The sequence below is a fragment of the Triturus cristatus genome, chromosome 3_1 (assembly GCF_964204655.1).
Source record: "Triturus cristatus chromosome 3_1, aTriCri1.1, whole genome shotgun sequence".
NCBI lineage: Eukaryota > Metazoa > Chordata > Amphibia > Caudata > Salamandridae > Triturus > Triturus cristatus.
The window spans coordinates 651,767,792-651,784,171 of record NC_140583.1 but is presented as its reverse complement, the minus strand read 5'-3'; the positions used below and the strand labels follow the sequence as shown (position 1 = coordinate 651,784,171).

The following is a 16,380-nucleotide window of genomic DNA, read 5'->3' as shown; positions in this document are numbered from 1 at the left end:
GCAAAAAAACTATCCTGCCTGTAACACAGTCAACCTCACCACATGGCGCAAGGATATAGGCGTTGGTGCTAGGCAGCACATAGTGCACCAGTACTAAGAGGGAGCAACAATGCTCCACGTCTTTGTAAATAGGAGCATTTCTGCTCTCGCTCTTTTACATAACGTTGTGCTGCAATTTTTCTTGCTGCCTTGAGTAGTGTGAAAGATTAGTAAATGTATCTTTATATGTCCAGTCAGTGCTATAACTTCAAATAAGAATAAGACTTTGTTTACAGGCAGGTAAAATAGGGCATATATGATCAGAAACGTATTTATAGCATTTAAGGACTAAGCAGTGGGTTTGTATTTAATGTAAGCCCTACCTCCAATGTTACCCAAAGTGAAAGTGTTCAGATATTCTTAGAAATCTTCAGGTTCATCAGGTTTGCTAAAAAAATATTTATGTAAGAGTTTTGTTGAGCTCTTTCCGTCTCCTTTTGGAATTGTCACAGCCCTGATAGAGATAGAAAGTACAGCCTAATGGTTGTGAAGGATGGGTAGACTCAGATCTCAGGTTTCAATGTCTTGAAAAATTGTTGGTTGATCTGATGTGTTTTTATTAAAGGTCTGGAGTTGGAAAGTTTTCTGATGGTATTCAGGTTTTTGACACAATACGCTTTATGGTCAGTGCACAGAACTTTAAACTTGGTTCTGGCGTTTAAGAGATCCAATGGAGAGCTTTAACGGGAGGTTTTTACGTGGTTCCACTTATGGAGGATAAGGCGTATTTGGAGGTATTTGGAGCCTGGCAAGCCTGGCAAAAAGAACATTTGGAACACAGAGTAGATGATGTAGTAATTGAGGTGTACCATAATACAGGTTTTCATCAGCTTAACTCAATGGACAGTGTGGAGAAATGGAAGACTTGTTTGAAGAAGGGAGAGCTGCATGTTCACATTGTTTGTCACAACGGTGATTTGTGGAGCAAAAGAAAGTTCAGCATTAGAAAACATTCCTAGGTTTCCGCTTTTCAGTTAAGTTGAGGAAGGGGCTTCAATTCACTGGTGTGTGTTTGTTTACTTGTCATAGTCAATGGACCAGAGATGCTGACCAAGACGATCCAAGTAGTTTACCCCATATGAAATATCTAACCCTATCTTCAGTTAAAGTTGCACCTCAGTAGCCACTAGATCTTTCTGGCATTGGTTACAATTTAAAAACATCCGGAATGGAAGGCATACAAACAAAGATACACTGCCCAAACTGAAGCATGATTGTACCAAAATGTAAAACATTTTTAGAGGGCCATTAGTAGATGTCCATAGTGTGAGCCTTCAGATAATAGGGAGTGTAGGAAGCTTATTTTTTTATATGAGGTACACTGTGTATAGAGTCCAGGCAACCCTCATTGATTAACAGAGGCAAAAATGATAACACTGAATGCTCTCTTTTGTGGTAGTGTGGGTGAATAGTTTAGGCTTATCAAAAGGTAGTACTAAACATTTACTGCACACCCAAAGGCAGGAAGTGAGACACACATTCAATAAAGAAATCCAAAACCAATTTTCTAAACATAACACAGATTTCTATATGAATTTAGATACCAAGATGACCGGAATCGGGTAAGTACTCTTCGAGATATGAAGTTTTACAGATTTCAAAAGTTCACACTACAATTTTTGGGGTGGTAATTTCTTCTCCTGGACTTAAGGTGAGTATGGAGTGAGGTCTAAGGCATCACAAACAGGTCACCTTGGGCGGCAGAGGGTCGGCCGGGTGCAGAGGTGCGTTTCAGCATCAGATGCCCCATTTAAGTCTATTTGGAACCGTCCAGTCAGAAAGTACAGTGGGGCTTTGTCTGGCGGGATCGCGTTGCTAAAGCCACTTGCGGTAATCCGTCACTGCAAAAAGAGACTGCAGGTGGCAACAGGGAGTCCAGTCTGGCCAAGCCCAAGGGTGGGCTCAGCTTTTGAGGGTCTCAGAAACCCATTGGCACCCTCACCTCCTTCGGACTCGGGCTGTGGGGCTCGGGTGCAGAGGTGTATTGAGGTGTCTGCTGCCTACAACAACTTAAGGCAGAGGTTCCCAGCCTATTACTTGTCACCGAGGAATTGCTAGCTACACAACCACCACCAACCCCACTCGCTCCCAGCTAGGGGTCGTACCTGGCTCCCTTCCCTGCCTTATACTTGGCGACCTCCATCCCGCATCACACATAGTTGGGCCTCCGCTCCCCACCCCAACGGCCCTTCTCGCCCCTCCAGATGTAGAACCTCATTGTCTGATAGAGATATCCAATCCCTACTACTCTCATATGATCCAGCACATCCCTCCCCCTTACCAAACTTGCAACTAATTGAACCAATCCCCACTGACCCCTTCAGAGAACCTAGGCCAAACACCAGAACTCTAAATGAGGCCAACCTCAGGAGGATCACCACCACTCTTCCTGCACCAATGGACACCAACATAAGACTTAAATGCGTACTCCTAAACTGCAGATCGGCTCTTAAACATGCGGCGAACATTGCCGACATCATCCTTGCCCAGGATCTTGACATTGTAATGTTGACGGAAACCTGGCTAAATGACTCATCTGCTGTTTCCCTGGACCTTTTAATGCCTCCCAACTATGATATCATTAGGTTGGACAGAGCTTGTGGGCAAGGTGGAGGCATAGCATGTTTGCAACACAGCAATCTAATAGTGAAAGTACTTCATGCCGACCTACTGCCGTCTTGTGAATACCTTTGCATTAAAGTGACTGGTGCCAACAATCTCTCATGTAAACTGCACACATTCTACCACCCCCCTCGTGAAAACCTTCCCTTCACAGAACAGATCATGGACATTAACTCTGCTAACGCTGATTTCCATGGTAATCAGATCTTCTTGGGTGATTTCAATCTCCACTGGAATGATGCAAATGATATGGTGGTTAATAGCCTTAAATCCTTCCTACTTGACCTCAACCTAACCCAAATTTGTGGCAGCCCAACTCATATCAAAGGAGCTACCTTAGATCTTGTCATTGGTAAGCCCAACTCCATCCTCCTTGAGTCGATCCTCCCATGTGATTGGACAGACCACTATTGCATCACCTTCCTCATCTTGGATTGGGTAAGAGTAAAGAGATCCCAGCCTAAGAACCCAAAACAGCTGAAAAGATGTCTACGGAACATTAACTTGCAAGATCTGACTGCTCTCTGCGATAACATCCTGCCCCCTCCCTTGCACATGTCGGATGTCCACGACCTCATCGCCCACTATAACCGCTCAAAGCTCAATGTACTAGACTTGGTTGCTCCACTACAGCTTAAGAGAATATCCTGCAAACTCTCCAAACCATGGTTCAATGAGAGTCTCAATTCCGATAGAGGAAACTTAAGGCTTGCAGAAAGGTTGTGGCGATCCAACCCGTCCCTTGAACATCTCCACCATTTGAGATCCCTGCGAAGCCTAACAATAAACGCATCAGATGCTCGAAGGCCACCTTTTTCAGATCTCAACTAGACCAAGCAAAAAAAGTCCCAAAAAACTGTTCAAACTCATCAAGTCCCAAGCTAACAGCATCCTAATCTCTCGTCACTGGGTCAAGGGTCTTTGCCGAACTGTGAAGAATTTGCGGTCTTCTTCACAGATAAGACTATCAAGATTGAGACTGAATTAAGCTCTGCCTTGATCACCTTTCGATCAGTCCTCTGATAACCCTCCATCCCCCAGGCTTGGATTTCACAGACTCTGCGCAGCCCTACCTTCCCAAAAACAACGCATCTTGGAGCTTGTTCCAAACCTTGGATGAAGGCACTATTCGCAAAAGGCTGGGGACGTTGAAACGTTCCAATCACTACAATGACCCTTTGCCAGCGCACCTTTTCCCGGAGGTTGGAGCCTCCTTACTAACACTCTGGACTAAGATTGTCAATGCTTCACTACGGCAAGGTGCAATTCCTGATTGCCTTAAATCGGGTCAAGTGACCCCGATTTTAAAGAAACCATCTGCGGATCCCACAGACCTTCATAACTTTCGCCCAATTTCTAACATCCCCACCTTGGCAAAGCTCCTGGAGAAATGTGTGCTTGCCCAACTCTATTCCCATATTGAACATTTTCAATCCCTAGACCAATACCAATCTGGTTCCCGCCCGGGCCATAGTACAGAGTCTGCACTAACGCACATCGTTGATGATGCGCTAAGAATATTGGACCATAATGAGTCGTGCCTACTGATCCTTCTTGACCTCTCGTCGGCATTCGATACTGTCAAACACGATAACCTAATTGACCTCCTGAAACACAGGATAGGGCTGTCAGGGCCTGTACTTAACTGGTTCACTTTGTTCCTTCAGAATAGATCCCAAAGCTTCAAGGTGAACCAATCCCTTTCCCATCCTGCACCTGTCATGCTGGGGGTTCCTCAAGGTTCAGCACTGCCTCCTACGCTCTATAACCTGTTCATGGAGCCTTTGACAAATTCTGAAATCATCCAGCATTCACTATCACATGTACGCAGATGATACCCAACTATATCTGAAGATTGCCTCCTCTGAGGACATTCAATCCCTCAGTTCAATCCTGCTGAAAACACAAAGCTGGCTGACACGTAACCGCCTGAAACTAAATGCTTTAAAAACTGAATTCCTCCTAATCTCACCCCACAAGCATTCCCCGGTCTTGGAACAATGGTTGAATCAACTTACTGCTCTAAACTGCAGACCTCTCCTTGTTGATACGGCATCCTCTCTGGGTATCATTCTAGACAAAAGCCTGAACATGCAGAAACACATCAGCTCCCTTACCAAAGGAGCTAACTACCAACTCAGTATCTTGAGGAAACTTAAACTCTATCTACCGGTTCAGGACCTAAAGTTGGCTTTTCATTCACTAGTGATCTCAAAGTTGGACTATGGTAGCGCAACGCTTTGCGGTTTGCCCAGAGTAAAGACAGCTCCTCTTAGGGTTGCCCTCAATTCTGCTGCTAGGCTCATAACTGGCACTAAAAGATTCAACCATTTTTCTCTGGACTTGCTGGCCCTGAACTGGCTTCCCTATGAAGCGCGGATACAGTAAAATAATTGCATGCCTTGACCCAGAAATTCCACCAAAAACCAAGATGGTGGATTTTTCCTAGTCATGTGCCCTTCAGGCAGTCCACCTTAGGGGTGATACTAGCCTGAGGGTGAACACACCTTCTGACTAGCTAATTTTCCCACCCGTCCTGGTGCCAAATGGGCCCGTGGCAGGGGGTGGCAATGCCCCTGTCTGGCTGAAGCCAGGGTCCCATATCATGTCATCGTGCTTGGAGAAGGTGACAACACCTCCTGCCAGAGCAGGCATTGTTTCCGACCTTAGAGAGCCTGGGCTGACACCTCGAGGGGGTCAGAAATGCCTCTGTGATGGCAGGCTGGACAGGACCAGTCAGCCAGTACACTAGAGATCGGTAGGTTTTTAGGCGGTACCTCTAAAGTACCCTCTGAGTGCATGTATTAATGAATCCATCACTGGAGTCAGTGTGGGTTTATAATAATAATAATAATACCATTATTTGTAAAGCGCAAACAATTACCCGAAGGTGTCAAGGCGCTGGGGGCCGTCGGGAAGATGAAGCTAGTTATTGCCCAGAGTCACGGTGCTGGGCTAACCTGCCGCCGGTGATCGAACCGCGAACCCCTGTGTTCCGGAGTCAGCCGCCCTGGCCGCTGCGCCATACTTCTTCCCTTATTAATATCCTTTATTAATATCAGATGTTCAATACAAAACACTATAGGTTTCAGTGAAGCCGTTATGTAGGTAGAAACTCGTTTTGATCAGTGCCCAGTACGCGCTTTAAAATGGCTTCTCTGGTCACTGGTACTGTCAGTAATTGAACTGCCCAGCACAGAAACATATCTGCTCATGCAGATATGTCCTCACACATAATATAAATAATGCACCCTGCCTTAGGAAATTAAGGCCTGCTGTAGGGGTAATTTATAAATATTACATGCAGTGTTAGGGGACATGGCACACAGGCTGTGTGCCATATTGTGTTTTCACTTTTTAGAGCATGAGTTTGGTGCTGGGTGAGTGGCACAATGTATGCTGAAGCTCTTAGGGACCCTCTTTAGTACCTATGCCTTAGGTTCCAGTGGTACCACTTACTAGTGACTTACTGAGGTGCTAGAGGCCTTGCCATTTGGGGATCAATTGATCAGATACCTTGTTTTATGGAAAGAACATGGGCACTGTGGACCTCGTTAGCAGGAACCCAGTGCACTCCAGTCAAAGTTGCATCAAATGCCAGGCAAAAAGTTGGGGGACTACTGCAAAAAAAGACCCAGTTTCCTACAGGGAGACTCAGTGTCCACTAATTGGTATCTTGTAGGATACAATTCTGGGTGAGACCAACTAAGGGCCCAACCGATCTCACTGTCTGTAGTGAACATCCCTCCACAAAGGTGTCTCGTTGTTTCCCAATGGTACCAATGTTTATCGACTTGCTTATTTAAACAGCTTGTTTTCTGTCAAAATTTTGTTGAGAACAGCACCCAAAGGCCGCAGGCATCTAATGGATGCTGCAGGCTAGACTAATCCTATCTGGAAAACGAGATTCAGGGCTACAGTAGTCCAACTCACCCATGATAATATCTCCAGTTCTGTAAGGGCTTGAGCATTGATTTAAACAGCTCAGTGGTCGCCGACTGCAGCCAAAAAGATTAGGCCTGGGCAAAAATTTCGTTCCGTTCGCGGAAATTGCGATAATTTGACATTTTTGCGTTCCGCGGAGAGCGCGAAAATGTCAAAAATTCCGGTTTCCGCAGCTTGGCGATAATTTGTTTCTTGCTCGCGCTGTAAAATGATACATTCTCGCGCGCGCGCGATCGCCTTACCTGAATCCCTGCGTTCGCCGACAAGTTTTCTTGATCCGGTCGCGTTCTCCATGAGATGTTGTATTGTTTTTAGCCATTTGCGCTGTCTCGCGACAGTTCGCGCCCGCAGTGACGTCATGCGTCGCGCGATCACGTCTTTCTTCTCGCGATCATGCACCGCGAGAACAACTCAAAACAAGATGGCCGCGCCCGCAAGCAACCACATGGGTAAGTTGGCGACCCGCAACCATGCAGAAAATCTCGCGAACATGCCGGAAAAAAACTTCCGCATCTTTGCGATATTTCTGCTTGTTTGCGATAATTTTAAACATTCTCGCGATAATTTGCGAAGGTTAATTCCGCAAATTCCGCCCACCCCTAAAAAAGATGCACCCACAAATCCTGGTTTGAAAATTGAAAAGATCTTAGCCCAGCCATAGAGAGTCAGGGCAGATATGGACAATGAAGAGTGCAGGCTCGCCACAGGTGTGTCTTCCTGGAAAGAGACTATGCCGTTCCTTAACCTAAGGCGATGCTTGGTCACTTCTTTTCAAATCTGGCCAGTAAGGATAGCATGAATTTTCGGCAGCTCAGTTGTCAAAGGCAACCTCTCCTTTTAGGAAGTTCTGCTTCTTCCTGATTGGGTCAAGCTAGATCGAGGGCTGTTCCTACCCTTTAAGGAGAACAGCTGCTAAGAAAGGTCTTGTCGTTGGCAAGCATCAGAGCCTCCACAAAGTACGATGAAGCTTAAAGTCTGTGACTAGACAGAAAGCATTTATTCTTCTTAGGTCTCACTGGGGGGAAGTCACACGCTGTCAAAGCCTACACATTTTAAAAAAGTGTACATTTTTAAAGTCAATAGAAAGTGCATGTTATTTTTTTGTCCTCTTCCTTACTGGAGTTTTCCTTACTGACCTTGTGGGACAAGCTGGTCAGCACCTATCAAGGTTATTTGTGGAGTAGCGTCAGTCATTCGAGGCACAGTGCTCTCGGTGACAGGAGATCATTTTGGCTCAAACAGTGGCAACAGTCTTCACAAAACAGGAAGGGGCATGTGTTAGTATCAGACAAGAGCATGTAGATATGTACCTCCCATGGCCCAACACACTTCCCCAGTATCGTTGAAGGTGTCTTTCATGTCAACTATGGTGTCCCAAGGGCACCAGTCACTGGGTGTGAGCCCGTTACAAAACAAGGTTAAAACACCAACACTGTCATCTATTAATCATTAACGACTGGGGACAACTCACCTACGGATTCGGCGTTCACGCTAGAGCACACGGCTATGGGAGGGACTCCCCTCCTACAGCTCCTTTACAGTGTGCGGAACCTTGACCATCTGCCACATGCCAGTTGAATGACGATTAGGTTGTTGCGATATACGTTTCGACATATGGGATGGCACAGGTGGCTGACACATGTGACGCCCTTGTGGTATGGTCATTCTTTGCGTCCAGTGCATGCACTGAAAGAGTTCCGCCAGTGGGACCTGATTGGTATTTCTACCTTGGGGGATGTTATGCGAGGTACTGTCTTTAAATCATTCCAGCTACTACAGGGGGAATTTCAGCTCCACAAAACTCAGTTCTATAGGTACCTCCAACTGCGCCATACTTTGACTCCCTTGTCTGCAAATATACCTGTCCTCCCCGAATTTCATCCATCGGAAGGCTGACTTCTTATGGGGGATCTATGTGCCCATAAAATAAGACAGATTTAACAGACATTGACAACACACTCCAACACGACCCTACATAAATCATGAAAGGCTTGGGAGGATGACATTCCCGACTTGACGGATGACGATTGGGCGGAGGCGATAGCTAGTCCCCGTGATGCTGCTGTTGCTTCCAGATACCGTCTCATACAGTCAGTGTCAGTGAAATTGCTCTCCCCCCTCGCAGCTCCACCATCAAGTGAGGCCTTCCCCGAGCCCCTGCACTTCCAAGTGCTGGTGTTCGAGGCCCTCCTTCACCTGCAGGTTTTACCTGCGCCTCATCCCTGGTGGTCCAGTGGACCTCTGTTTCCGTTCTCTCGCTCTGCTCTTTTTCTCCATTTTCACTTGTTTTTCACTGATTTCAATCTCCCCCTTTTACTCTCCTTCTGTGTCTTTCCTCCATTTTCTCTCGTGTTTTGCTAATTTCAACCTCCCCCTTTCACTCCCCCTCTGTGTCTCTCCTCCGTTTTCACTCGTTTTTTACTGATTTCAATCTTCCCCTTTCACTCCCCTTCTGTGTCTTTCCTCCGTTTTCACTCATTTTTGACTGATTTCAATCTTCCCCTTTCACTCCCCCTCTGTGTCTTTCCTCCGTTTTCACTAATTTTTCATTAATTTAATCTTCCCCTCTCACTCTCCTCCTGTGTCTTTCCCCCACTTTTCTTGCACCTTTCACTGCCTCATGTTCACTCTTTCCTCTCTTTCCTCTCTTTTTGCCTTTTCTGCCCGTTTTTCCCTGCCGCTGCTGTCCCCGCGGCCCCTCCCCCCAGCATGACCAACGTGACCGGCCCAATCCAGCTCCCCTCCCCGCTCCCACCTCCCAGCCCTCCCCGACCCCTATTTAATGGCAGCCAAAGGCACACCAAAGTCAAGCCCATCTGCGCCCGTTGGCGACCCGACCATGACCAGCGCCAGGAACCCTGGACCTCCTCGACGCCAACGCTACGACCCAGCGGCACTCCACGCTCTCAACCCAGGAAGCAACAACAACTGCAAGCTAGCATCACCAGCCGACACCCACGGACCCTTCAGCTGTCACTGCTGCCGGCACACCTGCAGCACCGCCAAGACCACGGACCCAGCGCAACCCGCCCGCAAGACTACAACCCAACCGAAGACCCTGCAATGCATCCTCCTCAACGTCTGATCCCTCCACAAACACGCCACCAAAATCTGGGACCTCCTCGACAGCACCACCCCGGACGTAGCGTTCTTTACCAAAACATGGACCAACACCACCTCGGGACCGGACATCGCCATCGCCATCCCCCAAGAATACAAGATCTCCAGGAAGGACCGCCCCACCCGCCCGGGAGGAGGAATCGCCATCGTCCACAAATCCAACCTCCGCCTGAGCACACTCCCTGATGAGCCCACAGACCTGATGGAACACCTTCACTTCAAGATACTGGCCAGCCCTACCACCACCCTCCGAGAAACCCTCATCTACCGACCCCCTGGACCCCACGGACTTTTCGCCAACTCCATCACGGACATCATCTCCCCGCATGCCATTGCGTCTACCAACTACACCCTACTGGGAGACCCCAACTTGCACCTCGACAACCAACTGGATTCCAGCACCACATCCCTCCAGGACAACCTCCACACCATTGGACTCCGCCAGATTGTGACCGAACCCACGCACTCAGCAGGACACACCCTCGACCCCCTCTTCACAACACGTAACTCCATCACCTTCAGCCACACCACTGAACTCCCATGGACTGACCATCGATGCATCCACTTCACTCTCAGAAAACCCACCATCCACAGATACCTGCACCTGTTCCCACGAAGAAACTGGACCAGAATCACCGACGACCAGCTAACCTCATCACTCAGTAACTCCACCCCAACCATCGTGGAAAATGACGACCCCAACACCGCAGCCCGAACCCTGCACAGATGGATCTCCGACAGCGCCAACACCATAGCCCCCTAAAGAAAAACAACAACACCCACGCCAAGAAAGCCACCGAACCTTGCCGCCGCCTCGAAAAGGCCTGGAGGAACACCAAATCCACAGAAGCCTACAACAACTTCATAGCCGCCACCAACGCCCACATCCACCTTAAAGCCTGTGAGCCAGTGCCTGCCTCATCTATAGTTAAGGTGCACTTTTTATGTGCCTCCTTTCAGCAGGGTTGTTATAATATCAAACATCTCTTAATTAAGGCTGAAGCACCTCCCTTCGGCTCACAGATTATCGAATTCAGTGGCAGAAAATGTAAAGTAGATCAGAAAATGAACATAACAGGAATGCACAACTTTATAAAGCCATTCAAAGGTTTGTCTGTCCCACTTCATATATGAGAGTGAGTTCTGCAAGATAGGACTGGCCATTCTGCCAGTCTGGCATTTCCACAGTAGGGTGCAGGCTCATGGCTGATTTCAGAGCAAGCCCGGATGCCATGACCCTACTTTGCCTGTGTTTCCCATTTTTTCCAGGACTGATTTTGGTTTCCAGTCCTGCCCTGGAACCCTGCAAGGGGCTCCGAATGACAACCTGTAAGATTGATGTTATAATAAGCTCTGCAAGGAATTCCTCTAACAGTTATATGTCAGTATACAGAAAATTGACCTATGATTACATATCATCCACTATGTAGACATACCACTATATTGGTAGATGAGTATATATTGTGTGTTTTTAACTCTGTTGATACTTACCTTCGGAGTGGAATAAAGACCTGTAATTATAAAAATAACTTTCCAATGTAATGGATAGGATATTATGGCCATGCAATATATCACATACAATACAGAGAACCCCTAACACCTGAACCTCTATGTTAGCATTAACGTAAGCCTTCAAAGTAGTTTCTTCCAATGGCTCTGTTAATATGGAAATCGATGAATTCATCGATAAAAATGAAATTTCGTCCTTATAAACAGAATCGCCCGTGGTGAACTCCACATCAACCTCGATTTGCAAATATGTAGTCACGCAGGCCCTGAGACCTAGACCCGGGACTGCTGATTGATAGTTCACAGGTGGGAGGGTGCATACCTAGAAAGCAAACACTCGGATAGGAAACTCTTAATCAGTCCCACGGATAGGCTAAGCTACATTACAATGGTCAAGGGAGAGTGCCCCAATGAGAGGGTACGTGCACCCCTAAAAACACCATAAAAAGTGAGATGTCACATGAATTAGGAACACATAGCCAATCAGGACCTAGCACACGCAGTGATCACACACTCCCCATGCAGGACACCTGGACACGATATCCACTGGCCACATTGTATCCACACGAGGTCCTGTGGTAACCTTTTAGACAATTAATTTATGACTCCAAAGGCAGCAACCAACATTCCTTACCATATATGGTACGCCAGAAACTTTTACATTCCATCATGTTTTGTATAGAAGAAGGACACAGACTGATTGTAAATTGAGACAGTCCTCAGACCCCGTGCCTGTAACTGTTCTCGTGGCCGTAATGTTTAATTAAACAAACTGTTCCTGTTTTGCCAAATGCCTCTTGTTTTCTGTTTTTTAAGGGATTTCGAACTCAAGCAACAGCTCTCTCATTTTTAGGTCTCGTCCAAGACAGTGACTGTGCTTCTCTTGCTAGGCATATTGTTTTTTAGAGGCCACCCAATGTTTTCCTCTGGCTGACATCATTGTCACTCTCATTTGCTTGCTTCCTATTGGTCAGCTGCAATATGCTTCCTTACTCTTTGTATGTTTTTTCCTCCCCTTAAACACGAATGCACGTGTCCTTCCACTGCTCATAGGTTTAGCCGCTACTTTTTTCTTTGTGTTTAAGTACTCTACCAGAGTGTGTCTTTTTCAGCTGTCTCTCCCGTGTACTTCTCCTCCATTCATTGTTCTTCCTGCCCGCTGACCCTCTGCTGTCCATATTCATGCCCTCCACTTCATCCCTTTGTTGTCCGTGTTGCCCTCTGACCCTGTTTACCAGGCAGGTCACTCCCCTCACCGCCACGCAGCCCCCTGTGTGACCACTGACCGCTGCTGCATTGTGTCTGCCTGCGTTAGAGTGACTGTGCCCTCCTTCTCTTCTGTACCCACGAGTGAGTGATTCTCCCCCACTGTACCTGTGTATTTTGCTGCCTTGATTGTCCCCCTCTCCTTGGTGCCCAGATTGTGTCCCTTTTTTCTTCTGTCATTCCCCGCGTCTCCCCCTCGCCGCCCGTTTCCCGCCGCCGCGTCCCATAGCTCCGCCCCCTCGCACCCTATTGGCCGCTGCGTCCCGTAGCTCCGCCCCCTCGCACCCCATTGGCAGCCCCGCTCCCACCTCCCAGCTGCTCCTCCTTCCCTCTCCCACTCATATGGAGGCCGCGCACAGCGGCCGCGCCGCTGACGCGCCAAAGGCGCGCCTAAGAATAGCCCGTCTGCGCCCGTCCGCGCCTGGCCCGCGCCCAGCGCCAGACCCCCTGGCCCCCGCAGATGCCAGCCCACCCGCAAGACCTACAACGCCGCCACTCTCATCGCACTCAACACCGGCCGGAGCCCCGGCTGCTGCAGAGCCACCCCAAGACGCACCCACGGACCCTTCACCTGCCAATCCTGCAAGTTCTCCTGCATCCGGACCCGTACCGCACCCGCCAAGCCAAGCACCAACAGCAACCACCTGAAGCACCTGAAGTGCATCCTGCTCAACACCCGCTCCGTCCACAGGCACGCAGTGGAACTCTGGAACCTGCTCGACGCCACATGCCCAGACGTCGCCTTCCTCACGGAAACCTGGATGAACGCCTCCTCAGCATCCGACATCGCCATCCCGGACGGATACAAGATCACCCGGAGGGACCGCGCCAACCAGAATGGAGGAGGCATCGCCATCGTCCACAAGAACACCATCCGCATCACAACCAACTCCGAAGACACCCTCACAGCCGCCGAACACCTGCACTTCCAGATCCACACCGACTCCAAGACCACCCTCAGAGGCACCCTCATCTACAGACCCCCAGGACCTCGCACACAATTCAGCGAAGACATCGCCGACTTCATCAGCCCGCACGCCCTCCCCTCCGCTGACTACATCCTCCTCGGGGACCTCAACTTCCACCTGGAGAACAACAACGACCGCAACACCACCACCCTGCTGGACAACCTCACCAACCTTGGACTCAAGCAACTGGTGACCACCCCCACCCACTACGCCGGCCACACGCTTGACCCCGTCTTCTCCTCCAGCAAGGACATCACCTTCAGCCACGCCACCGGACTCCACTGGACAGACCACAGCTACGTCCACTTCAGCTTCAGAAGGACCACGACTCACCACCACCCGCAACTGGTCCCCCGCAGAAGCTGGAACAAGATCACTGCCGACCAGCTCACCACATCCCTGAGCCAGAACCCCCCCACCAGATCAGCGAACCCCAACCAAGCCGCCAACAACCTCACGAAATGGATCAGCAACTGCACAGACGACCTCGCTCCACTGAAGACCCCCCCCGCCAGACCCGGCACCAAGAAAGCATCTTGGTTTACCGACGAACTCAAGAGCTCCAAGAAGAACTGCCGGGCCCTCGAGAAAGCCTGGCGCAGAGACCCAACTACAGACAACATGACCACCCTCAAGCTCGCCACTCGAAGACATCACCAGCTGATCCACGCCACCAAGAAATCCGCATTCAAGGAACGACTGGACAACAACGCCCGCAACAGCAAGGAACTCTTCAACATCATCAAAGAGCTCTCGAACCCCAGCGCCGGAAACAACGACATCACGCCCTCGCAAGACCTCTGCAACTCGCTCGCCTCGTTCTTCCACAGCAAGATCGCAGACATACACAACAGTTTCAGCACACAGCCAACGCACCCTATGACCGGAACAACGCCCCCCACCACCACCCTCCACGCCTGGACCCCAGTCAACACCGAAGACACCATCCGCACGATGAACTCCATCCACTCAGGATCTCCAACCGACCCTTGCCCTCACCACGTCTTCAACAAGGCCGACTCCGTCATCGCACCCCACCTGCGGGACATCATCAACGCCTCCTTCGACACCGCCACCTTCCCAGAGAGCTGGAAGCACGCCGAACTCAGCGCCCTACTGAAGAAACCATCAGCGGACCCCACCGACCTCAAAAACTACCGCCCCATCTCGCTCCTTCCTTTTCCGGCCAAAGTCATTGAGAAAACCGTCAACAGACAACTGGCCGCCTTCCTCGAGACGAACGGATCCCTCGACCACTCGCAGTCCGGCTTCCGGGCCAACCACAGCACCGAGACCGCCCTCATCGCAGCCACCGACGACATCCGAGCTTTGCTTGACAACGGGGAAACAACGGCCCTCATCCTCCTGGACCTCTCCGCGGCGTTCGACACGGTCTGCCACCGCACCCTAGTGCAGCGCCTCACCAACATCGGTATCCAGGAGAAGGCACTGGAATGGATCATCTCCTTCCTCGCCGGAAGAACACAGAGAGTCCGCCTACCCCCGTTCAGATCCAAGGCCACCGAAGTCATCTGCGGCATACCACAAGGCTCATCACTCAGCCCCACCCTCTTCAACGTCTACATGAGCCCCCTCACAGCCATCGCACGCCAACACAACCTCAACATCATCTCCTACGCCGATGACACCCAGCTGATCCTCTCCCTCACCAACGACCCCGCCACCGCCAGAACCAACCTACACGAAGGGATGAAAGACGTAGCCGAGTGGATGACGAACAGCCGCCTGAAACTGAACTCAGATAAGACGGAAGTCCTCATCCTGGGATCATCACCCTCCGCCTGGGACGACTCCTGGTGGCCCCCTGCCCTTGGCAGCGCACCCAAACCAACAGACCACGCACGCAACCTGGGCTTCGTCCTGGACTCCTCCCTCTCCATGACCAGACAAGTCAACGCCGTCTCCGCATCATGCTTCAACATCCTACGCATGCTACGTAAGATCTTCCGGTGGATCCCCACCGAAACCAGGAAGACGGTCACCCAGGCCCTCGTCACCAGCCGACTGGACTACGGCAACTCCCTCTACGCCGGAACCACAGCCAAACTCCAGAAACGGCTCCAGCGCATCCAGAACGCCTCAGCACGCCTCATCCTGGACATTCCCCGACACAGCCACATCTCCGTACACCTGAGAAACCTGCCCTGGCTCCCCGTCAGCAAGAGAATCACGTTCCGACTCCTCACCCACGCACACAAAGCTCTCCACAACCAAGGCCCAAGATACCTCAACGACCGCTTGACCTTCTACACTCCCATCCGCCAGCTTCGATCAACCAGCCACGCCCTCGCCGCCGTCCCCCGCATCCAAAGAGCCACAACAGGAGGAAGATCCTTCTCCTACCTGGCTGCCAAGACGTGGAACTCCCTCCCCATCCACCTCCGCCTGACCCAAGACCACCTCTCCTTCAGGAAGCAACTCAAGACCTGGCTGTTCGAGCAGTAGCGGACCCCCCTCCCCCAAGCGCCTTGAGACCCTCCGGGTGAGTAGCGCGCTATACAAATGCTTGATTGATTGATTGATTGCCCCCACCGGCTTCCCTCCATGGTTCACGTTGACCGTCCGTTGTCCATGTTGAATCCCTCCATTGTCCGGCACTGGCCCCGTCATATCGCTTATTATTTTTTTAATTTTCATCTATACTTTACAGCGGGCAGGCTGCTATACAACATGGTTAAAACAAGCATTTGCAATGCAATCGGTCTCGCCTTTAGGACCTTATATGTATTTAGCTATGCAGCACATTAGCCTGGGTGCTGAAACATCTACTGTTCTTTAACATGAAGGGAAAGTAAGTACCAGACTGCGTGACACGCCAGGTATGGGAACACATGGAGAGAAATATTGCCTTTCAGCGGGAAATGGTATAGTCCAAAGCTCGGTTTTTAAT

General features: G+C 49.9%; 1 protein-coding gene across 1 annotated transcript in view; it reads right to left on the bottom strand.

Annotated features, from left to right (window-relative positions):
* Positions 1-16,380, bottom strand: part of ADAMTS7 (ADAM metallopeptidase with thrombospondin type 1 motif 7) — a 487,405-nt gene that overhangs the window by 369,472 nt on the left and 101,553 nt on the right. The window lies entirely within an intron of this gene.